Raw genomic sequence first — 25,548 nt, forward strand, 5'->3', positions numbered from 1 at the left:
AACCCATGGCATTTTGCATTCATATAACCATGAATAAGAAAAAATATTTTCTCTGCTGCATAATTTTGGGGAATATATTTTTATTAACTTTTCCAGGTTAATTAATACTTTTGCCAAATAGCAAATACGATCATCATATTTATTAGTCTGACATTTCACAGGGACTTAAAGCTCTATAAGAAGTTTCAGCATTGTGTGTGTCTGAATTTATGATTGTGACACAGTCACTCATCTTCTGCAGATTCCCAGGAAGCGGAGCAGTGCAGTGAAACCGAAATCATTATGTTGACTGAATTCATTACTGCCGGACTTGTCCCTCCATGAAATAGCACTGCTCAGCCAATTGGGATTCATGGTCACAACCCTTCATGGGATCATCAGGGTTTATAGTCCATAACAAATACAAATACAGCCAGAAACAATAACAGTCTGATACACCTGATCTATTACCCCACCTTGTGAGACTGTCGCGGGTGCCAGAGGCAGCGGCTGGCCACGTGTTTTCCCTTGTGCAGATGAATGGCACAGTCATATGGAAGCAAGGCTGTGCCTCAGAACACAGCACTGACAGCAGGCTCTTCAGTGACTAAAACCCATATTTATGCTAGCAACACAATGTTCATGACTGGTTTGTAGGGGAGATTTGAACATTTGCTGGAAGCATCTGAACACTGCAGAAATTCTTGGGTAAAGAAATACCTGAAGTCAGTTCTGTGGAGCGCTTCAGAAGAAGTCTGAAATCCCACCTTAACCCTTTCAAAGCAGCAAATAGAGCTGTCTACATGCTACCAAAATGCAAGAGCAAATTCAAGCATAAAGACACACAGTCGGCACAATCTCTGTTTGCAAGTCAGCCACTGCATGCTGCATGTGATATGTATTTTATGTCAATGTAACATTGCTTATAAAATGTGCAGAGGTTCCCTGACATCCAGAAATTCAGTCTACCTGCAGCACTTTCACAGTTATCCCTTCAAATTAATTGCAGGAGTCTGACAACAGATGGAGGACAATAGATCAATTCTTTCTGCACCCCAAATGTGAAATAAAAAATGGTGGCCTGAAACATAGAAAAGAAATGATGAAAGCTTCATTTCTCTACTCTCCCTGTGCTAACACATGTGAAGTAGTATGCTGTGTCCACCCTTTGGGTCCTGCTTATGTGTGTTTTAGATCGTGCTTTGTGATAGATGGAGGTGGAGTTTATGCGGCCAAGAGGAGAACAATTAGAAATGTTCTAATCTGGGAGGTATTGAAGCTTGGATGACCTAAGTTCTCACCTAGCATAAGGCAGTAGTTTGGTGTCAGGTTCAGCTGCATCCAGTCTAATTGTGCACAAATATGGTGCTGGAGGTAGCATGCATTCTTAAATTCCCTTTGTGTGCCTTGTCACCTTCGTCTCTTTTCTGTCCCTGAACCTCAGTTCATGCTGTCTGCAAACCCCAGCATCTGCAACATGCTCTGCTTTAGGCAGTTCATTTTCTGCTCCTACCACTGGAAGACAACACTTTTTTTAGCAGATTTTCTGTGAGGGTTGAGGTTGAAAGAGAACAAAAGTGGGAATTTAGGTGTGAGTGAATGTGCTGAGTGAATCCTTGGCAAAGGGGCTTTGGGCTCTGTGGGATGGCTCCTATCAGGGCTGCATATGAAAGACTTTTATAGTACTCCTGATTTTCAGGTCAAGGTCTGACCTGTAACAGACAATATTTTCATAATGCTTCTTGCTTTTGGGCAGCAAGTTGCTTTTGGGAATTTAGGAATTATAGCAATAACGCAAAAGAAACTCTGCATGGTCAAAAAGAAACAATTTAAATGTGACTCGCTTCAGCTTCTGAATGTGGCCACTTTGCCATGTCTAAGTCCATGTTTATGCTAAAACATTCTTAGACTAGTATTATTAGCATAATGTAACACAATAATTTGAAAGTGAATCTTCCATGTGTTTGAAAATGACAAGGTAGGACAAGGACATTAAAATCATCTTTTCTTCCTGTGTAACAGTGTCTTGTGTTCAGTGTCTCGAATTCTCACAGAGGCTGGAGCATTATTTTTCACACCCTTTTCCCCCCATTTAGCCTCTAGTTACTTAGACAAAATTGAGAGAACTTTTTTACTTGCTGTGCTTTTAAAGCTTTAAAAGCTTTTGCTGAAAAGGTACCTATTTTCTTATCACTTTTTTTTTTCTTTCTCCAGAAAAGGGCTTAATTTGAAGTTCTTTTTTGGCAGCTGTATTTCATTGTGATGCATTATGTCAGGGCACATCAGTCACATGAAGATTTATGGAAAAAACCATACCCTTTTTAGGTGTCCCTCTCCGCAGTCCTCTTCAAAACACAGTGTTTTTTCAAGAAACTCAACAGAAACTATCAACAGTGTTATGATTCTTGAAACATTTTGAGTGCAATGGCTTCATCTTACTCAATTATATAAATGTTACTTAAAGAACGAATATAGAATTTAATGTAGTGAACTTAGGAATTCTAAAAAAAAATTGACCATTTTTACCTTTTTAGTGATGTTTACTTTTTAGTGTTGAGCAAGGGCTTCTCTTCTTTGTAACCAAGATAATCCTATGCTGTTCCTTATTTTACCATTAAATGAAATACATTCTGAATTCAGATGAAAATGAGGTACCTTGATGAAAGTGGGCTTCAGGTGTCACACACTAAGCATTGTACATTTTTCTTTGCTCTGATCCTCCGGCATACATAAGATTTCACCTCTTCACCTTTGAACAAGATTGCACTAACTTTGATCTTTTCAATTTTGTTCAACTCCAGGAAAGGAGCAGCTACTTGAAACATGTTATCATTTAGACTTTCAGAGGTTCTTTAAAAAAAAAAAAAAAAAAAAAAAAAGAAAAAAAAAGGAGGAGAAAGGAAAAAAAAACTTGAAAGCATGAACTAAAAGCTGTAGATTTTTATCTTGAGCATCAGCTTTTGTAGCTAGTGTGTAATTGTTTAATATCAAAAACTGTCTCCACATAGAACAAAACAAAATATAAATTTTAAAAGCACACAGAATTATTAAATACAAATTTCATTTTTGGTAAGCAGTTTTCTGCAGTAGTGATGAGGGTATCCTTTCCCAGGTCAAAGCATGAGTTTTGTGTTCTTGCTCCTTTGCCTATGGCCTAAACCTATTATTTGAGCTTCTGTACTTGTGTGATACTAATTCATGATGCTGACAGTTAATCTATTTTTATAACTGTTATTATCTGAGTAAAATAAGGTTCTTCATTTTCTCTTCAAGTCTGAGAGCATGTAACAGTGGGGAGCAAAGTTAAAAGTATGATATTTTCAAGATCTTACATGGTTTAGCAATATTCTTAAAATGATTATCACCATGTGCCAATATGGTAGTTATTTTGCTATTATTTCAGTATGATTTGGGTTTATTTAGGCTTTTGCAAGGCAGATTTTTCATGCAAATACTTAAGAATTTTAAATCACAGAGCACTAGTGTACCAGCCCCAATGAGGCTCTAAAGTCCTAGGAAGTTTAATCAAAATTCTTAATGATTACTAAAAGTTTACATTTTTTTTTCCCATTGGCTTCTCTTTATTCTTGCCTAGTTTACTCAGATGTGCATTATTTCATCCCTGTCTTCTCTGCTGAAACTGCAGTTGTTTAGGGATGCTCATGATAAGTAGCTCTTTGTGTCCATCGTCTTGCTTTATTTTGAGGTTTGCTTTGCACAACAGTACAAATGGGGGCAGTTTCTCCCTTCTTGGATATGATGCTTATTGAATCTGTTTCCATTAACAAGCTGTTGGAAGAAAGTTAATGCCACATTAATTTACTCTTACATCTGATTTGTCCTGCCTATTCTAAGGGTTGCTTAGACAACAGATCATCCCCTAAATATCTCATAAAAGGTCTGAATTCCACTCCTTGCAAAAGTGGAATTATGATTAATAATTTATACCACATTAAAACATTAACAAAAGAAATAAAAAAGATGTTGATAGGCAAGTGAAATTACTGTCAGAGCTAATCTCTGCAGAGATCCTTGACATGGTTACTTGGAAGGACTAAGCAATATCTTACTATTCATCAGCTGTTTATCCACTTTTCTTTTTCTTCACAGTTTTTAGGTGTCAGAAAATCCTGGAACCAAGAACCTCCAATCACGTTTCATCCTCTGGTTTCCCTGAAACTTTTAGTTACACCTTGAAGTTACTGGAATACATGTTCTGTTCAAGGTATTTGCCTAGAAACTGTTCAAGAGCCTTTGATCTATTGTGAACTGAAGGTTCATTGAGACTTTTGTTTGTTACTTTTCATAACTGATTTCTTGAGGTTATCAGGTATCTTATTTTGAGATGTACCTGATTTTCCCCATCACATATGCTTTTTGCAGGTGAGCCCCACTTCCAAGCAACTTCTGTAGTAGCCAGTGCCTCATGTCACCACTTTACTGCCACCTACTCAGACATCTCTGTGGGAGGTTTGTGGTAAGGCCATATGGGCTCTTCAGTCATACAGGACATTGGCTGGTGTAGCAGAAAACTTCAGCTTCTCTAGTGATGATGGGGTTAGTGCCAGTGTAAAATCAAAGTGGAAATGTCCTAAAGCAGAAGTACTGAAAGAGAGATTACTCACTGCCAGTTCTGGGGAGAAAATATGACACCTGCAAGAGCTGATCCTTTTAGTGTTGCCCAGGTACCCAGCACTGCAGTGTGTGGTGAGAAATTACCTGTGAGTGAGACACAGGCTATTGCTTACAGCCTTCATGGCCAAGAAAATCCACTCATATCCCAGTGTCTGCTGGTGCTGGCTCTGGTTCCAGGCTCTCTCAGTGTCACAGGAACAACCTGTCTGTAGTTTCCTTCTCCAGACAGTTTGCTGCTGCCAGGAAGCACCCCCAGGAAGCACTGACATTTCCAAAGCACTCAAGCAATAAGCATGGCTAACAAACTCATGGATTTGTGAGGGTTTGAGGTAGATGTCCCCATCCAGGTTTAATGACATCATTCTGCTCCACTTAAATGCTTCCATTTTCCTAATTTTTGCAGGAAAAAGGACAAACCCAGAATTTCAATCCTCAAATCAAAGATTTCTCATTGCAGAACAACATGAAATTTTTTAAGCAATACATTTTAATTTTCTTGTGTCTATGCAAAACAATATGACTGTAGTATATAGAACAATGCCTATCTTAAAGAAACTATTGTCTAGATAGATTTTCTTTTAGAGTAGTTGGTAGTTGAAAGCTGTCCTTATTGCACTGAGAGAGTAAAATCCACACTTGTTAGGCTCTTATTTCATCCTCTTTCCTATGGTCTCACCTTTTTGGCCCCGCTAACTTTCATGTCCATAATGAACTCCATTTAGCTTCCCTGCAGCAGGACCTTGTCTCTGACCCAGCGGCATGAAGCTGCATAGGAGAGCAGGTTATTTTTTTTTTCTGGATTTCTCTACTTCCTTCAGCAGTTGTAACTTCTAAGAAACTGCAGAACAAACAAGTATAAAAGATCAGGAAGATGGCCTGAAAAAAATATGTTTAAAAGATGTTTCATTGTACTCAGTTCTCCTGTAGCTGCCAGCTACAGGCTGATGGCTGAAATCTTAGAAGAAGTTAATGAGATAGGTCTTTGGCAACTGATTGCTTAATGCTTTCTTCTCATTGAGTGGTGTCATGTTTGTGGGTTTTTTACTTTTTTTTTTTTTTCAGTAACCATATATAAACTTTTCATGGAGATCAGCTGAGACCTCATGGCAGAGATGTCATTTGAACCAACTGGAAATTACTTCGCCCCACAACACAACAGATACCTTCTACTCCTTCCACAGCCCTGCTGTGAGTCAAAGGCATTTTCTGGGCTGCTACTTTCCTGTGCTGAACGACCTTGAGCCTCTTCCTATTGCCCTGTCTTTGCTTGGCTCAGCATGTGTGTCCCTTGCTCTTTTAAATATGCCTGCATGCTCACCTTTGCTGTCTTCCTTCTTCTCCACAGCTGAAGGTATTGGTCCTTTGTCAGGCTTTGAGACTCACACATTTTAGTTCATAATTCCTATAGCAATTCTCCATGCTTTTGACAGTGAGAATTTTTTCACCTTATTAAAAGAATGTTGGTTTTGTCAAATGCATAGCGCCTGCCTACTGGTGTGTTTCCTTTCTGCCTATGCTTGCAGAGTGAGGGAAAATTAGGTGAAGAAGTAGAGTAGTAGCATTTTATACTTGTTTTGCTGGGACATAAATTTGCAGATCTGTGAAGCGGGGGAGAATCAGTGCACCGTGACTCACAGCACATACACAGCACAGTCGGAAGAGCCCAGCTTGGGTTGTGTGTATCCTTACTAACAGGGAAAGCTGAAATGCTAATTGACGTTGCAATCTGCTGCAGGTCAGGTAAAGGTCATCAGACCCCTGCAAATGCTGAATCCTTCCCATGGAAGCTTTGTGGGATTCCCAAGGATCCTACAAAAATAACCTTCATGTTTGTTTACATGGAGAATCTCTGCAGGAAGCAGAGCTAGCAGAGTGGTGGTAGGGAGGCATGGGGATGGCAGTGGTGTCAGAGGGATGATGAGGCTGGGCAGAGTCATCACCCTTTGCTCTTTTTTTCATGTTAAACAACATGTAAATACTCCTGTAAAACAAAGCTGCCTCTCTTTGCTACCAATCATCTCTCAGATCTTCAGCCTCCTTGTAAAAGGCTGCATCAGCTTTTCCCAGAGACAAGCAGTAGGATAGATTCAAGCACAAGCTGAATGTAACGGGGTGTAAGATGGGGTAGACACAATACTGAGCACTGTGAATCTTCCAAACGGTGTGGTGAACCCAGTCCATACCTTCAGCAAGGTACTTTAGCACATGCATAACCTAAAAGCATGTCTTGCTGAAATACGGGGGCTGTGTATACACACACATGTGCACGCTGAAGTGTTCTGCTGGGTCAAGGCCAGGATGTTCAGCACTGTGCAGGCTTAGCCCTTCCAGATGTCTCTGAAGATAAAATGGAAAGAAAGTGACAGTCAGTCCCAGTCACATGGAACACAACATGGCTTTTAAAAGGCTACTTTTGATAATTAGGTATTTTGTGTACTGTGGCAAGTTGTGAATTACAAAACCCCTAATAATAATGTAGTTCAGTCAGGGTAGCCTTGAAATTAGACCCCTAGCAGAGAGGTTGCACTGTATAATGATAGTACAGTACCATTTGTTTCAACACATTTAGCACTTCAGAATGGGATTTTTTTTGTTAAACACCAGATGTTCTAGTGACCCAAGTGCTGACTCTAAGAGAATACACAATAGAATAGTGCGTCAAGGTCAATGGCACAAATTAATCTGTATTATCATGCTGTCATATTATACTGTATGCCCCATATGAGAAAGATCTATGGCTAGTTCCTTCTTTACGTGCAACTGTATGGGGTGTTGCAGCACACAGATTTTGAGTTTCCCAAGCCCTCAAACCCCCCTGAAAGAAATCTGATCCTTGCTTTGATAGTTTAAATTGTAAATGTGACATTCTTGCCGCGGGTGAGGGCTGTGTGGGTATGTGACTGTAATCTCACAGAACCGGAGAGACGCGCAGAAGCACAGCGAGAATTACGTCTGCTAATTGTAAATTCTGCCTTTAAGGACTTCAAAATAGTAATCTAGGTAGCTTGGTTGTCTGCATTTTGCCTTTGACTTAAAAATGTGATAAGGCACAAATGAATAATCGTTTACAAAATTTTAAATGATAGTTTATCTGCAGTAGATACTTCTGTCTCCATGAGTCCCCCATATCCCTTCTCCCTGCCCTGTGACTTCTAAGCTATTGCTGCAAGATGGCAGGATGTCAATGCCCCCCAAATTGAACCTGTGATTTGTTTTTCTTTGATTTATGGGCTTGTAGTCAATAAACTTTATAAAGGAAAGTATCAGACTGAACAATCAATCAAAGATAAGCAGATTCTTGTCCTTTAAAAGCATTTCACCCCAGTAAGCAAGGGTCTCATTCATCTTTTACAACCACTCTTGCAGCTTTCAGCTGAGAAAGGACTTGCTGCTGACTACATTCCCTTCTGCTGAAAACTCCCCTGTTCTGAGCTGAGATTTTTAAAATTCATTGCAGTGGTACATTTCCTTCCCATGTTATTTGCTATCTCTAAAAGGGCAAATTGTTTGCATGCTGTTACTAAAGGTAAATCTCCTTGCTGTGTAGAAGAAAAAAGGCTTATGTTTTTAAGTGTGAGAGGCATGGACTGCTGTTTTACAGAATCAGTATTCATTTTCTTTGTTATTTTACAAAACAAAACATAAAAATAGGTTCCCGTTTGTTTTTCATTAGTATCTGAATTTCGTTTTGAGTAAGGCAAATGTTATCCTGCATGTTTTGCTTCTCTGAAGCACAGATGGTGTGCATATGCAGATTGGTGATTTTTTAATCAAAACAGTGACACTTGGGAATATATGTAAGTATTGTAATAATGCATTAGTCAGGAGTGATGTTGTAACACACTGAGATCATACACATAAATCTAAGACACCATGTCTAGACACCCCAGGGAAGATGCCATGCCATGGGTTAGAGCAAGCATTAAGGAAGTGCAATATTTCAGATATGATGGGAAAATAATGCAATTTGCAGACTTTAATAAAACCACTGGGGAATTAATTTTACTAAGGATACACTCTCTCCAAAAAACATCTATGTTTTTACATTTGCTCCATAGATAATCAGAAGGCGAGACACTGTACCTGCGATCTCAGGCATAAGCACAGTATGAATTGTTGGTATCTATGAATTGTGCTGTATCTTTAATATGCTGAATATGAAAATAATCCCTTTATAGTGCTTTAGTAGAACAAAACTGCATTATGCAAACAATGCACAGACAGCATAAACCTTGGAGATTCAGAATTTGAAGAGCTTTTAAATTAATCTCGTAAGTGTTGATTTGGGCATGCTCAGGGAGTGCGTTCAGCTGTAAAACTTGACCAACCTAACCCTCCCAGTTTTAATTATTAGCTTTTTGATTATCAAATATTAAATGAAGAGGTGCAATTTATGACTTTTGCATGTATAATTTTCCTTTCTCTCTAAAGGTTTTCTAAATTTTATTTAAAGAATCCTTCCTGTCTTTGGCTGATTTTTGTTATTTGTTGTCTCGTATAGCTCTTGGTATATAATTTTAATCAGCCAACCACCTTTTAAATTTTTGCCAACTGGTAACTACTCACAAGCAAGTAACTTGCAGTACTATGCCAGGAATGTTGTGATAAAAATGTCAATTTAAACCTGGCCAAGGATGGCAATCATAACTATTTCCAAGTGAGAAACTTGAACAGAATACATAACACAATAGCACTTTTTACTTTCTGCTAGTGTAATACATGCAGGAACTTTAGAGGTTCCCATAATGATTATCCTCACAGTCAAAACTCCACTTAAAAATTGGCTGCATTGGTAGTTCCATCAACCTCATCATCTCTTGTCATCTGAAAGGCTAATAGTAAAAAAAATCTTCAATACAACTGAACATTTTCAATTAAAATATCATCAACTCAAATGCTGGCAGTAATTAGTCCTGTAAATTCAGCAGCTACGGAAGTCAGTGAATGAGGGAACTCAGGTTTTGCCAGTAGTGACCATGGTTTATATCCTGACCAACTGAACTCTGTTTCAGAAAACTAGGTGCATATGTTACCATGGAATAAACCCAAGGCATTCAGTATTTGCCTTCCCATCATCTGTCTTTTCCTCTCTGGGCTATAAAGAAACTCATCCAGAAACCTTTATTAGGACAATAATCCAGTGGGAAGATACTTTGAAATCAAAACCTGAAACATGATGGGTTGGGACCCAAGTGGTACTTTGAAGTTGTCAGATTCTTGGAAAAGTTGGAGACTCTTGGAAAAGATGAGTTCACAGAGTTGGGAGCAACATGGCATGGTTGCAGTGTTGTGAGGCCTCTCTGCACACAGCCCGCCTCCTTCTTCAGAAAAGTGTAAACCACCCCTTGTATTTAGCTCTTCCCATTTTAAAGCTAGATTTGATCTTCTAGGATGTTCAGAAAACGTGAATGGGCTTCAGGGCTTGTGCAGGGGTATAAATATGTCTGCAAAATAATAATAATAATGAGCAGCTTTCATGAATCTCCATGGAGATTTCTTCCATTTGAGCATCTTCCAAGCTCTTTGCCACAGTCAAGGCAGAATATCTCTGATTTTAGACCAATCTTCCTGTTGCCCTTTGCCTCTTCCCATCTAGCTAGTACTACACAAATATTAATGGTGTATATTATATTTATTATATATTCATTTACACAGTCTTCATTTTTCTTTCTCTTCATATTCTCTTACTCTGAAACTTGATCTTTGTTGAATTTCTGCTGTTTCCACCAGCACTTCATCTGTATTAATTTTTGTCATCCCTCATACTACAGTATTACATCCTTCATTCTTCATATTACAGTCTACCCAAAGTCCACCCACTTTAAACAATATCACATAAAATGCACTTATGTTTTAATTTCAAGATGGTGTTGCTAATATCAGTTCTTGTGAATGAAATACAGTCAGGTTCAAAAAAAATCTAATCCTTACTGTTTGCTAGAGCAGAACCCAAATCCTGGATTCTTCTATTCTGTGGAAGATGCTGCAGTTGACTTTTAGTATTTTTTCCCTATTACATGGATCTTTGCTCTATTTCTTGGTACATATGAAGAGGTTCCGTGCAGCAGCTCTGGGTCAGGTACATTTTTGTTTATAATTCCTGGCTGCATCCCACTATGGCTGATCTTCAGCAGCACACTTGTGCTGCTCCTCCCTCCTCATGGACATCCACAGCAGAGAGAATGGGGTGAGGAAGGTGGGCTTACCTTCTCTCCTGGTGCATATCCACATGTGGTTTGGGACAAAACATGTATGGATATAATTCTCCAGCTGTGGGGGATGTAAATGATGGCACTGTCACTGGACTGGGCTCAGCAGAGGGTGAGCCATAGTTGGAATGGGGTGTGATGGGGATGGTGGCTCCTGGTGCCTCCCTGCTGTGAGTGCACAGCCTTCACTGGACAGTCTGAGATGGTCGTTTAACCTGGCCGTGGAGAACAGCTTGTCATCCTGCAGGAATATCAGATGCTAGACAGACCACTTTAACTTTGCTTAACCTTTCACTGCACTCCTCAGCTAATGAGATGAATGAGAGTTTTATTGGTGTTTCTTGACCTAGATCTTTTACATGACAGTTCCATGTATCTGAGCAGCCGAATGCCTTGTGTTTTGCAAATCAATATAGCTTTATCTATTTTTTTAAAAGCTAGAAATGTTTATTTTAGGCCTACTATCATATCCTATAAATAATATTGATTTTGTTTAGCCTGAAAAACTATTTAATTTTGAATTGGCTAACCTTGCTAGTCAAATACAGTTCTTGGGTAAGTCCGAGTATGATTCTCATTACTTTTATCCCTATGGCGTTTGCAAACCTGGTGTCAATAAATTGAGAATGGGATCTCCTGTGCATAAACCACATCTAAGCTTTCAATTTATGGAAGTTTTTCAGACTCTGAGATTTAACGGTTAAACACAAGAAAGCCATTATAGCAGATTGCACAGCCTCATGTTACCTCAAATAATGCAAATGTTATAGGACAGTGATGGAAATGTGCAACATTAAGCCAGCCTTTCATGGTGTTATGTGAATCGCACTGGCTCAGCTAAAAAGGAAAACTTAAAAATTTATATTTACATCTTCAACACACACTTTTCCTAGTTATTATTTTACTTCTATCCTTCCATTCTTGCCATCCTTCTATTGATTGAGGTATAAATACTCTCATTGCCATTTGTGATGTTCTAAAATGAAGATTTCAAGACAAGAGAACAAAATAGTGGTATTCAGGGTTAGGGTCATTGCTCCATCTGTTGTCTGCTGTGTTTGACACAACCAGTATTGTACTGCATGTACAATTAGAAAGGACCAGTGATGTTTCTTGCAGGTGCTTCAGACACTTCTAAAGGCATTTTTGAACATAACTTCTGACATTTCCTTCCCATGTGTTCAAGACTTCTGTACCAGTACTTCAGTTTCCATTCTGAAATAAAATAAATTCCTGTCTATTTACATGCTTGATGTACGTAAATAAAACTTTCAAGACCGAGTCAAATGAGACAGTAGATTAAAATGCACTTCTCATTGTCCAACTCTGTGATAAGATTCTTATACAAGCCTTTGGATTGCAGGATAAATAGATACCCATTTGATCTGTTCATGTATAAGACACAAAATCTGATTCAATTATCCTTTCATAGCAAATGTTTGACACTTTAGGTACCAAATAGATGATACAAAGGTTGACTCTGAAAGTACAGGCTGAATTCATATACAAATGCAGGTATGATAATGATTTTCAGGCTCATTTTTTATGTTGGCATTACACAAATGCAACCAAGGAAGTGATTAGTACATTTCTCTGTTGAACTTCTGAGACATTAGTTAGTGTATTATTACTTGCAACTAGCTTTTCAATTTTACTATTATTTGCCTTTCTCACTTGGTAAGGACAAAATATCAGATTGGTGATTTACATTTTACATGGGAAAAAATAGCAACTGCAAGAAGGTTGGTCTGTGAATTTTTGTAGAAACATCAGAGAAGCTAAACAGCTCTAGCTCTTTCGTTCCAGAAATTAATGTATACTACTGTTTTTCAAAAACACAGCATCATCTCATGGCTTTAAAAATGACTGTGGGAAAAGCACATAGGTCTATTTTGTGTTAAAATGAAGCAGAAAGTATTAATTTCTGCTTTCCAAGATGCCCATGTGAATTTGTGATAGGTGTCTAAATGTGGAGGTAAGTAATAAGCAGGTATTGACTTCTATTGAGATCAGTATCGAGATTTGTTGACCCAAAGAGGTTGCAATTGACTGAAGAGTGGGGCAGTAAATCTTGTTATTGAACAAAAAGCTGAAGTCAATATATGTATTATTATAAACATTTTTCTTTTGGAAGAGATAATAAGGGTGGAGTGGTTTAAGACTTTAGATTTATATGGCCATGATAGCACACAGTTCTTTTATTTAGTCAAAGGAGAAAAATGCCTGGAGGGAGGTTGTGGGGGGGGTTTTTGGTGGCTTTTGGTGGGTTGGTTGTTTGGTTGGTTTTTTGGTGTATTTTTTTTGTGTGTGTGTGTGCCTTTTAAAAAAAAGTATTTATTTATTTTTACTACAGCTTCACCAATCATGACAAAGCAGTAAAGCCTGCATCAACTTTCACATCATAAACCCTTATTCTCATTGTTTTATAACTCAGCTATAAAGGTTCTTTTCAGATTGAAATTTGGCCTGCAAGCTCTTTGGCTAAGAATCATTTTTTCCCCAGAAGGGTGAAAGGAATAAAGATGATCTATTGAACTATTTATTGAATTTTAGAGGAGCACAGAAAATACGTGTTGTGATTTTTATATAATTCAAGATTTAGATTGTATTCCTTATTGAATATTATTTTCTGCATAAAGCTAGGATTTACTTGATCATAAAGGTGGGGGCTGAAAGTGTTCTTTCAGTGCTTTCAAACACTTGCTAATATGAATCCATGCCTTTTATTGTAAACAAGTATGATTTTTATTATTTTTATATTTTAGTCCATTCTATTATGCTCTGGTCAGTACATTATATTTTAGGTTATTGCTTGAAAAAATAAAGAGGAGACAGAGCACAGAAGTAAACAGAAATCCATCCATCTGAAGACATTAAACTTATTAGTTAAAACAATAGACATCCTATAGTGAGTGACTGACTGAAGAAATAGCTGTTGAATTGCAATTTTAGAACATTTATATCTGTTAGTATCTTGACTGCCAGTAGAAACGACCCTTCAGTTACTCAAAAATCCTCTAACAAAAATAATTTGTTGCTTTCTAGTGCAGAAACCATCTGCCTCCTTCCTTAGTTCACAAGACCCTCTTATATTTCTCTAGGATTCAGGAACCTGTATTAATTTAGGAGACTTGCTGAATCCCTTTAGCAGCTCAGGCTACAATAAATGCATCAAACCTCTGCTCTTTCCACTGGCTTGCTGTGAATTTAAAAACAAACCCCAGGTTGGCACCCTTGTCCTGGAGCCATTTGGTGTCCTGGTGTCAGTGCCCAGGGGCTGCCCCAGGCTGGCAGTGGAGCCCTGGCTGTGCCTGGTGCCTGTGCTGTGGCTGGTACGGCAGCACCCTGCTCTTTGGGGCTTCCTTCTGCAGAGGGCAGAGAGGAATAACCACCCCAGCCAAACCCCAGCTCTGCTCTGCTGCCTGGTGAGGTTCTCCCTGCTGCTGACACTTGGTTCAGTTCCCTTCTGTGCTCCCACCCTGGTGGCATCACTTGCAGTGGCTTTCTGAGCAGGGAATTACTGCACCGTGGCTGATGGCCGGGACCTTTCCCCTGCTTGGAGAAGTTCTGCTGCTGTCTCTGTATAACTCCATGGAAATATCATGGAAATTATCTGCTCTTCTGTCAGACATCAGTATGGTGAAAGAGACCTTGGGAAGTGTACCTCCCACAGTATTTCCAAATGACCTGCAGAAAAAAACAGACTTGTTTTGAATTGAATGCTATTTCCTCTCTCTATGCAGTTTCTGTTCTGGAAATGTGTAGGAGGGAAGGGCAATTGTCTCATCCTCAGTTTTGCCCCCGTTAAAATATGCGTGCAGATAAACTCTGTTTCTCTAACTAAAACTATCTGACCTGAGGCCTTAGCTTTCCACAAGGCTGACCATTGCTTTGGGTCCTTTGACTTTTATCCTTTTAGTAGCAAAGAGTGAAAATACAGAAGAAACATTTTGTAATCCCTAAATATGCCATAACTACATTTTCCTCTACAATGTGGAGTGACCATTGTGCTCACAGAGCATCAGTAGTGCATCTGGCTGGGAATGCTGGTAGTGGCACACAGTGCAGTGGCCTTTCCCCCAAACATCAGTGATCAGTGAGAAGCTCAGCTCGCACTCTTACCCAACGTGGACAAGTAGACTGGGACATTTTTGCTTATTTCATCACATCATTAAATAAATTACCCTGAGTTTAGCCAGAGAAGGTTGCTATGAAGAAGTTTGGCTTAGAGTACCTTGGGCTCCAATCACCATCAACCAAATCTATGGATTTTTATGCTTTGTCTGAGGCTTTTCATACACTACAAGATAATGCAATTCAACCCTGTCTCTATAGAATATGAAGGAATTTTTTTTTCAAAAGCATGCATATCCCTGGAAGCATGTTTTGAGAAACCACAGCATCTGGCTATACTTTGCCCACCTTATTGCAGTTTCTGTCTGTAGATGCTGATGCATTTAAACTAGTTGCTATTTCCGAGCTATTATAAAGGCTACAGATTAAAATCTTCTATAGCTACAAAGTGCCCACAGATTTATTCAAACCTACTGAAACTTCATTCATTTCCATTCCCAAGACAGCTTCCAGCCTTCCCCTATGGATATGCATGCTGTTTAATGGCACATGAATTAGCATGTCTGCTTGTTGGCACCAGTGTGGTAATGGTGGCAGTTGCTGATAAAGCTCATTAGATGGAAATAAAGGATCTCAAGTAAGTTAATGGTGAATTTAGTAGGAGTAGATCTGTGACCATAAAATGAATATGTAATATATTGAGCTTCAGCGTGGTCAGGCTCTGGCTTGTGGCTTCTTCTTGTGGGGAGATTTTTTAAATTCAGTTTTTATTTAATTTTATTTTAGAAAATCACTTGTTTTTTGGTATATGAGCTGTCTAAAAAACTTTACTGGTCTCTATTTAAAATGTGCTTATAGCAAGTGAATTGAAAGCTGGATTTGTCAAGTTGAAGGGCAAATCTACTTATGATGACATCCTTTTCCTAAAGTTTGTGCTGGCCAACTCTGCTGCTTCTGAATGAGATATGTTTTTTTGAATATATACAATTTAAGCACAGTATTGTCAGATAATACAAAAATACATATTCAACCAATAGCATTGAGCTGTATGTCCCATCTGAAAATGGCAGCTTCTTTTCCAGCTTGAAAATAGTGCTTCTGCACTCATTTTCCCGTAAGTACACCTTTGCCTTCTTTGGTAATACTGAACTATTTTTTGTTTACAAGACAAGGTAATATGGTGTCAGAACAGGGCCGTGCCTATCTATAATGTGGTTTTTAGAAGAAATATGCTAGGGTGATTTATATGAGGCTTATTGGTGTTCACAAAGACAGCCAGATCATGATTGATTCGATCTTAATTTGCTCCTTCTGATTTTTCATTATTCAGAAATTACAGTGTCTAAGCTAGAGATGTGCTGCTCTCACCACTGTTTGTCAGAGTGGGATTAATAGTAGAATAATGTCGAGCCAGACAAACTTAAGTGGCAAAGTTACTTACTTTTTAAAAAAGAGATGGAATTAGTGGGTTATGTGGGTGAAAATCTTTCCAGTATCACAAGCCTTGTAAGCCCAAAGAACGTTTTTATTCTAGTCAGTGGGAGATGTTCAAACAATGAGAAGTTGAAGAGCAAAATGTGATTCTAGCTGATTCTTGATCTTGCTGGGGGAGGCTGTGCTTTGATTTCTTTCAGGAAAGCACAGTGCACACCTGTGGTATTATATAAAACATTACATAATTATGAGAATAACACCCTGAATTTTCTCCCTCCAGCTCTGGCCTAGTCTACCTCTAATGAAGCAGCAAGTGTGTGGTGACTTATGTTCAGATCTGTCTTTGTGCCTTAGCTTGCAGAGTGTGTGAATTTATACATGTTGCCCTTGGCATTTATTTTCTGGGGTTGCTTTTGCTTATTTCAGGGAGAAAGCCTACTAATGTTCCCTTAAAGTAAGTTTACTATTCAGGCCAGATTGTTGCCTTTTCTTTCCTGCCATGCTTGCAGCCTAATTGTATTTAATATCACAGTTCAGGGCTTTCCTCTCTCTGCTCCCTGTCACTCAGAAGTATTTAAAAGAGGATTTAAACCAGCTATTTTTTGTACTTAATCCTTGATCCCTTCTGCCCGCCCCCTGCCCAAGCTTGCTCATTCACTGGAAATAGCAACCTCTGTCCACATTTTACTGCTCTAGTTTATAGTAATTTTGTTTTATGCCTTTGGAGTATAAATGATTGTTCAATTCAGACATTCAAAATGAAAGTGAAGTTGCCAGTGGAAACGGGTGACTCATTATACAATGAGTGAGTACAAATAAAAAGGTGCCTGAGTATAATAATCAGAAGATATTGACTTTTGTTGAGGTCAGGATCACAATTTATTAACCCAAGAGGTAAATATTGACTGAAACTTTGGGCAGCTTTTTCCCCCCCCCCCCCCTTTTCCTTATAGCTGAGAGAAGACTGTGGAGGATTTACTAAATAACTCCATCTGCCTGCACAGTGAGATGGAGACTTTTGCATTTTCCTGCAGTTTTATGCTCATCTTTTGTTCTGGCTCTCCCAAGGGCAAAGCGATTTATAGCGTATTTTAGAGGAATATTTAAAATCTTGCTAATTGCTGTTTCTTTGTCATTAATTCTGCTCTTGACAAGCCAGAATCCTTCTCCTGAAACAGGTTTTGCTTCTGAGCACTTCTTCAGATGATCCCAGCCCCAGACTGACTGTCTGCATTTTCTCTCCTGTCCTGGCCATTGCCCTGTCTGATGTCTCAGGGATTTATTTTTTTTTTGTGTGTGTATGTGTGTGTCTAAAAACACCACAGTACTGAAGCAGCCATCAGACAGATGCCCTTGGGAATGGTGACTCCTTGTGCTGCTGACATTCTGTTCACTCTCTAGAAGGGTCTGTACAATCAAATTATTTGCCAGAGCAGAAGCAGCTCCCTCATTTGGCTGATATGAGCACCCTGAAAGTGCTATTCTGCTGTCTTGGAAAACCAAGCTTTTCCAGGTTTCCTCCCTCTCTGACTGCTCTATGCCTTCTAGGACTACACAGTTTGTGCTGAAGAATATGTTTGGGATTTATGTTTGGCAACTGAGCCTTTTCTGAGCAGAGCACTCACCTGCTTTTCATTCGGTCCCATTTTTTGTTTGTGCTTACTTGTTGAGGTTTTTATTTTCACTAGTCACATGAGTGGCATTTTGCAGTGGCTCTGGTCCCTGCCTCAAGAGCCACACGGGTGCAGAGTTCCTGCAGGGCAGGCTGGGGACCCAGGGGGTGTGTGGATGCCACCTCACAGCTGCTGCCACCACATCTGGGCAACGTTTGGAGCCCTTGTCTTTGCTGTCTTCCAAGCTAAAAGAGATGGTGTAGGGAGAATTAATGTGACTTTCTACTCCTACAGGCTAATTTCTAGATTTACTTCTTTTCTGTCCTGCCTTTCCTCCCTCTCCTTCTCCTTCCCCAGTCTTTTATTTTGTCACATAATCTGCCTCTTTTTTGGTGTTCTCATTGCCCATTGTCTTGTGGCTTTGCTCCTGCAGCCTCCTCAGAGTAAGATCTTTTTCTGTTTAGAGTCTGATTTACATGAATAATGCCTCAGGATAATCAGGCAGGATTGAATTTTCACACAATTTAAAATATTATAAAAGCTCCAGTGAGCTTTTAGCAGGAGAGGGCTGCTTAGTGAGCACTGGAAAAACGTTCTGAACCTGTTGATAAAATTTATCTGTGAAAAAGGGACTGCAAACTATTAGTATCAAATTATTATATATGGGAGCAAAGTCTTAAATAAAACTTTGTAATCCATGGATTTTGGTGGAAGTGTGGATATGTGCATTGCAAGCATAAGCCTACTGAAAATATCTCGCTACCTCTGCAGAGCCTTCAGAATGGATCCACAGATTCCTGAGCATTCACAGACCCCAGATGGGAAGCTACAGCATAAAATCAGGTTAATGTTCTGGGAGGATCTTCCCTGCTGAAGCTCAGCTTTACTGAACTTAGGAACCTGCCCCACATGGTGACACAGGCTGATTTAAACAGTGCTTAAATCACTCTGTAGTGTTAGAGACTCTAGTGCTTCTGCTGCACCTTGGAGACTCCAAGTCTGTTATGCACACTTCTGTGTGTCTGACTTGTGTCTGGTGTAATGCAGCCTGCATGACCCCATCCATGGACTCCCATTACCTCCACCAGTGAGGTCCATAAAACACATTTGGGCTCAGATCAAAGTAAAAGGGCCAGAGAAAATGAGTTTAAAAGCCTGAGCACATCTCCCAATGGACATAACAGTCCACATCACAAAATTTATACACATAGATTAAAGTAATTGGCAACTTTAGGAAGCAGAGTAAAGAGCAAAATGGAGCTACTTTAGCTGATTATTTATGATCATCTTTTGTCTCAGATGTTTCTGTAAGGAAAATCTTGCTTGTTTGGTAGTTCAAATCGCTAATGCTGAACCTGAACTATGTTCTGTGCTCTAAATGAGAATCACACATTCACTGTCTATTTAAGAAGTGCATTTGGTGTATTTTTAAATTTAAATGATTTGTCTCCCTTTATTTCCCAATGCTTAGGTGAAGACTCTGTCCCCAGACTCTGCTACCTCTCTATTGCCCTCTAAGTACTTCATATGAAAGGTCATAGGCTCACAATACTGACTCTTTGCAAAGTTCAACTGGCTCTCTTTTGTAGGCTAAAGCCATTCCCCATCTCTGTAGTAAGAGAGGTCCCCTGGCAGCAAAACAAATGTGGTTAGTTATGTGTGGCATGAACCTCAGCTGCATTGGGAGCTGAGCTCTGGAAAACATGTAACGGTAATGTATCGAGAATTACAAGGCTAACCCATCAGCCTCTCTCAAGAAATTTAACTCTGAAATGTTTTATTTTGCCTAGGGAGTCTATTTGGGTATATTACCTGGTTTCCAGGAAGGTCCAGCACTCCCCACTCCCCCGCTCCTTAGCAGGGTGGATGGCATATAAAGAGGTCAAAGAGACTACCAGTGTCATGCCATAAATCAGTGGTTCAGCTTAGAGGAGAGCCCAAAAGGCTTCTGCTCATCTGGTGTAAACTGACTCATTCTCCTGCACTCAACAGAGGATCTGACAGCAGCAGATTTGCCTTCAGAGCTTCAGAATTCTCACTTTAGGTTTATCTAACTGGTATTTCAGACATTCTTTCTCTGTTGTCAATGGCAGAAATTTTATTAGTACCTTAATAAATATATTTCAACTACTGCTTCATAGAATATCCAAACTTCCCTCCCTGCCCACAAATATGATGTTAGGTATATGTGATTATAAAAATACCAGTAGCCAATTTAGTTTAATTTAAATTTAGATTTTGCCCTAAACAAATACTGGTGTGCCCTGTATATTTTTACTGCCAGATCATGATTTACTAACTCCGTTTTGGGGGTTAAAGAGAGTGTGACCTTGCCCCATATTAATATTTAAAGATTACCGTGCACATGAAATCGGATGCTGACACAAGTCTCAAAGGACTAAGAGGTTTTTAATCTTTAGAAGAAGCAGTGCCACACTGAAATATGTATTACTACATTCAAAACAGAGCATGTAACAAATGTCCCACTAGCAGGCATCAGAGACTGCAAATTTCATTCAGTGTAATATGGTCCACAAATACCAACTTGTTTCCAGAAGGGAAATTGCAATGCCACTAAGGCTGATGCTTGACACCATAGCAAAGGCCAGCAGCGGCATCTCAGACGCTACAGTAAAAGAGTTTGCCATCCATTTCTAAATGCAGGAGCCATTTAGTGCCCTTTTCAAGGCAATACATAGATTTTACTCTTTCAAAAAGGTGAAAGTTTATGTACATTTCTTTTCAAATGCAATTTAGAACAGTTTAGGAACCATGCAATTCTTTGTTTTTACAACAGCACAAGCCTAAAACATTAAAACCTCCTGATTTTATTTTAATGCAGTAAAAAAGAAAGCCAGAGCTGTTTTAATAGAAAACAGAAACAGCTGATATTTAGGATAACTGAATAATTTTATGCCTTTTTAAGGGCACAGTTGTTTTCTTTAAAAAAATTCAAGCTTAGCCTATCAGCATTTTTAACATGCCTTTCCACTACACCTAAGCTTCAAACAAAAATATGAATTAGCAAGTTATAGAAGAGTCTAATTAGTTTGTCATTGCATTTTGGGTGTACTCAGTTTGTATGAAAATGCTATAGGTGAGGTCTCTGATTACAATAGTTCCTGTGTTTTGATAACATCATGCAGGTGTTACAGGACTTGAAAAATTATGACTGAATGGCTCTATCCAGTGTCCTTTTTTGGTGAGTGACAGAGTTGGCAGCCTGCTAGTCCTGGTCTATTGTCATATTTCTGACAAGTAGTTGCAGACTGCTGCCTCTGGGAGCTTGCTGTGGTGCTGCCAGAAAGCACTGGTCTGGTTTGGAGATGGTTCAACCAAAAGTTAGATAGATGTAGAAGAATTTGGGTACTAGAGGTTTCAAGCCTTGAGGAACAAGGAGCCTGTGAACATGCGTGTTCATTTCCCAAATCATCAGCTGAGGGTCACCACTATGCTGGCTGATGGGTGATGTCCACACCTCCACCAGTGGCAGTAGTGATTAAAAGGAAAAGGAACTGGACTGATTGTTTGGAAGTTAGGGAGGCAGTGCTGGAAAATTTGGTGCAAGGAGAGCAAGAGCATCATTTCCTGGAGAGGCAGCTCTCCTTGCCATGGGGCATTGAAGGCTGATCATCATCTCCATGTTGGCTGCGCTGTTGATGCAGCATTGTTGTAACCTAACCCTCACCTGGCACTTTCACAAGCAGGGTACACTTTCTTTGTTCCTTTACAAGGCCTTTTAACCTTCCTTTTCCCTTAGCATACCTGTCCCAGACCCATCCTCCTTCTGTGTCCTCCCTCAGCAAGGTAATGAGTCGTGGGAGCAGATGCCAGAGAAATGTGCACCTTCTGAGTGAGTGAGTGTGTAAAACGGGACAGGAAAAACTGCATGGAGACTTCTGCTTTCTGTGCTTCCCAAACATGTGGTCTCAATTCAATACATTTGCCAGTCAGCTAATCTAGTTCCCTCTAAATTTGGTTGTCTTGTCAGATTTTGTGGGGGCAATATTTATTGGAAGTGTTTTGGTCACTGTAAACACAATTTGATCTATTTTATCCAAAATGAGTGTTTTTCTCTGCATGACTTACTTAGAACTTCATACTGCTAAGTCTCAAAAAAGAATTTCAGTGAGTCACAAGTGGATGCCCTTCACAGAAATAACAACTACAGATGCGTAAAAAAAAATAGAATTGGAGAATCTGAAGTTCCTTGCAAAATCTGCAACACTTTTATTATCAGCATTGCTGATAGTACAAATGAGGCTGAAGCAACAGATAAGTGTTCTGGTCCAATGAATTCACCTACTGCTTATGATCCTTCCAGACGTATTTTTAACTGTTTTGGCATTCCCCATTAAATCTCCCTAAACAGTCTTCTTGCTGGTTCAGTGCTCTCGACCAGGAAGCTTGTGAGTTTGTGAGGATTTGTACTTGATCATGAATGATTCATGAAATGATCTTAGAAAACTAAGTTTAACATCTTATTCAATGCTGAGGAAAAAAAAGAGCATCTTCTCCCATACTCGTAACAACTTGGCTAAAAAGGAAGAGTCTCAATGTCTCATTTTAAACACTGAAATTCAGAGCATCTGTTGCCTTTCCAGCTAAACCTCATCTCTACTAAGAAGCAAGAGGAAGCATTTTAATTTACTACTGTAGCTGGTTTTGTTTTTCATTCTGCTGATACGTTTGACCACATCCCAGCAGCACGCGCAGCCGGGCTATTGGGGCACAGCCGACAGCCAGGAACTGCCCATGTCGGTCACCAGTTCTCACTGCTATTGCACCGTGTGTTAGATTGTTCTCTAAAAGCTATGTCTGGGATCAGTTGATCTTGTTTATATTTTGCAACTGATTCTATATGCTCCTTAGGACAACAGAAAGCTTAAACCCCAGGGTGTTATATTCTAGTGCCTCTCTCTCCTCCTCCTCTCTTTTGACCTCTCTGTGTGTGGCAGACAGAGGTGCCCCATCTCTGAAGGGTGTATGTGGCACTCATAGCCTGGGAGCACACAGCACCGTTTCCCTGCCATGCCTATTCCACACAGACCATGTCTGAGTCTTGGTTTTCACACCAGTGAAATGGGGATAATTGTGTTGCTTTGATGTGCTGATAAAAGTGCCTTGTGAGAGCTAAATATTTCTTTGTGGAACATGCCATGGCATGTTTGCAAACTCTGTATAGCAAAGGGTAGGAAGACAGCAGAGACATGCATCTGATGCAAAAATATCAGGACAAAACAGAGAAGGAGGGCCATGGTTATTCCCTTGCTGTCCTTTGTCTCCTATTCTAGATCTGCAAGAGGATAAGGATTTTTTTCCACTTCCTTTGCTGAATGAAAAGACAACAACACAGCATACATCTGGGACACCTGCTGAGAGAATAAAACACAATAAACATAAGCATGCTATGGTGAGAGACATATTTTGCTTGTACAATAGACATTTTGATCCAGAGTTACAGAAAGTTTAAACCCATAAATTAAAATCAATTCAAATGGTTTTGTTATTCAACCTGAGGTTTTTTTGTTGTGCTTCATGGTTTTTTTAAGCTGGAAAAATTTTGATCTCATGGTTAATAGAATTATGAAAAAGAAGAAAGTACTTCTAAATAAGGTCTTCTAAGGTGTCCCCTGGGACCATGATTTGAAACTGGTCTTGCATTAATTGCAGTTTCTCTGGCTGTTTGTTAGGCCATTGCCATGCTGCGTTAAGGTCTCGATGCTTTTATCTAGCCCTCCCCTATTCCCTGTTTGTTCTTCAGCAAGGATGAGAGGAACCCTTACAGTATGCAAATACATAATGCTTTCTATGCTTCTTTCTTTAGAGACATAAAAGGATTTTTTTTTAAAGGCAAGTTGAATACATGGCAATAAAGACATAAATCTTCAGAAGCAGGCAAGCTACACTCCCTCTGCACTTCACAAATGAAGCATGGTTTTTGCAAAGAAAGAGTTTGTTAGGAGAACCAGAGGAAGCAGGATTTCCATAATGATTTGCAAGAAAAAATTCTGTAACACATGGCACCGTATTTCCTTCAGAACTGCAATCCCCTTGGGACCAAATTCTTTACTACTTAATCACTGCAGTAATTAGAGATGATGTTGGCAAGTGTTCATTGAACGTTGTGTCATTTTACATCTTAAAACATTTTGGCGTTACTTTCCATTTCCTTTCTTCGGTGTGTTCTGGTCCATCCCCTGGATGATTAGACACAGCTGGCCTTTGCTTTGGGACCAGGTCAGTTTTGCAATTAAGAGCTGTGTTGGTCTGCACTGATAAAAACAGGGACTAAATAGTTCTATTTATGGTTTATAAATTACTTTTCCACCAAACATTTTTTATAATGACTCATACACAAGAGACTTGATGTGAAACAAATCTGAGTGAAACAGAGGATTCCAGCCTCAAAAAATGGCTCTGTCCTACAGCGAGCCTTCAAATGTGGAAAACTGCAGTAACAAAGTATGAAGATCAGACTGCATGAAGCAGAGCTCTGTAGCTGGAGAATAATGTTGCAGCACCAAATCTGTGTGCAGAACGTGGCTGTGACTATGAGGAGTGCCCTGAGGGGTTGTGGGCAGCAAGACGCAACCATCAGCAGCATCAGCTTAATGCTGCTCCTTCCCTCTCTGCTGCTCTGTATAGGCTGGCCAATGTGATGTCAGATGAGGAGAAAGGGGAAAGTGAAAGGGCTGCTCAACCCCTAAATCTGTCACTTGAAACTTCTGTTGGTAAGGTTGGGGGGACTGCGCTTGAGGTGTTAATAATACATCTGGAAATAGTGCAGCCTGGCTTCTCTGCGTTTCAGGTCTGTGCCTGTAGCTGTCACTTGAGAAAGGTAGGAAAGGTTCTTCCTACAAGATAGCATAATAGCTGAAAACCACAGGTGTACCTTTCAGTTTTCTAAAATCCAAGTATCATTAACTATGTTGGGTGGCATATCAAGACAACGGTGCACGGTGGAAGGTCCCTGCACTACTCTAGCAGGCTCAGATTGTCCTTTTACACTCTAGATCTTAATCTTCATTTTTCAAAATGTTCATGTGTCAGTTACTTTTTTTAAAATAGGCTTTGATGAGGCACTGGAGCCTTTCAACTTTAGACATGGAGGGTGCAGCAATGGCCTGGCTGTGATGCACACTTCTCCCTGGCCCCATATGTTTGAGCATCCTTTCAGCTGGGCAGGTAATGCAGTGCCCCTCATAACTGGGCTTGGTCTTGGATAAAGACTGTTTGGAGAAAGACTTTCAGTCTCATTTCTTACAAGCTGAAACAGAAAATTCATCAGATATAAAGTTCAGCTTAAATGACAATTTGTGTGACTAATGACCTTCTAAAAGACAAGGTGGTAGATTATAATGTCCTTTGAAATGTTTTCAGAGGAGAAAAACACACAATAAAAAAAAATCATATGACAAATATAAAAAAGGGAAAAGAAAACAAAGTTAGTAACATAAGCAAGCACTAGCAGCCATTATGCTTTTAAATTATCTCTCCACAGCCTACAAATCTTTGCTTTGACTCACGCATACTATACATCTAGCAAAGAGAGAAATAATATTTTTATTGCCCCTCAATTATAATTGATATACTACTGTATC

General features: G+C 39.5%; 1 long non-coding RNA gene across 3 annotated transcripts in view; it reads left to right on the forward strand.

Moving 5' to 3' along the window:
- The window catches only part of LOC119703970, a 63,186-nt gene that overhangs the window by 23,351 nt on the left and 14,287 nt on the right, over window positions 1-25,548 (forward strand). For 2 of the 3 annotated variants that reach the window (XR_005257804.1, XR_005257805.1), the window contains exons 5-7: window positions 4,090-4,204; window positions 4,363-4,456; window positions 5,677-5,802. This is a non-coding gene — a long non-coding RNA (uncharacterized LOC119703970). The remainder of the gene's footprint in view (window positions 1-4,089; window positions 4,205-4,362; window positions 4,457-5,676; window positions 5,803-25,548) is intronic. The other variant, XR_005257806.1, reaches the window with a different exon arrangement.

This window comes from Motacilla alba, chromosome 8 (assembly GCF_015832195.1).
Source record: "Motacilla alba alba isolate MOTALB_02 chromosome 8, Motacilla_alba_V1.0_pri, whole genome shotgun sequence".
NCBI lineage: Eukaryota > Metazoa > Chordata > Aves > Passeriformes > Motacillidae > Motacilla > Motacilla alba.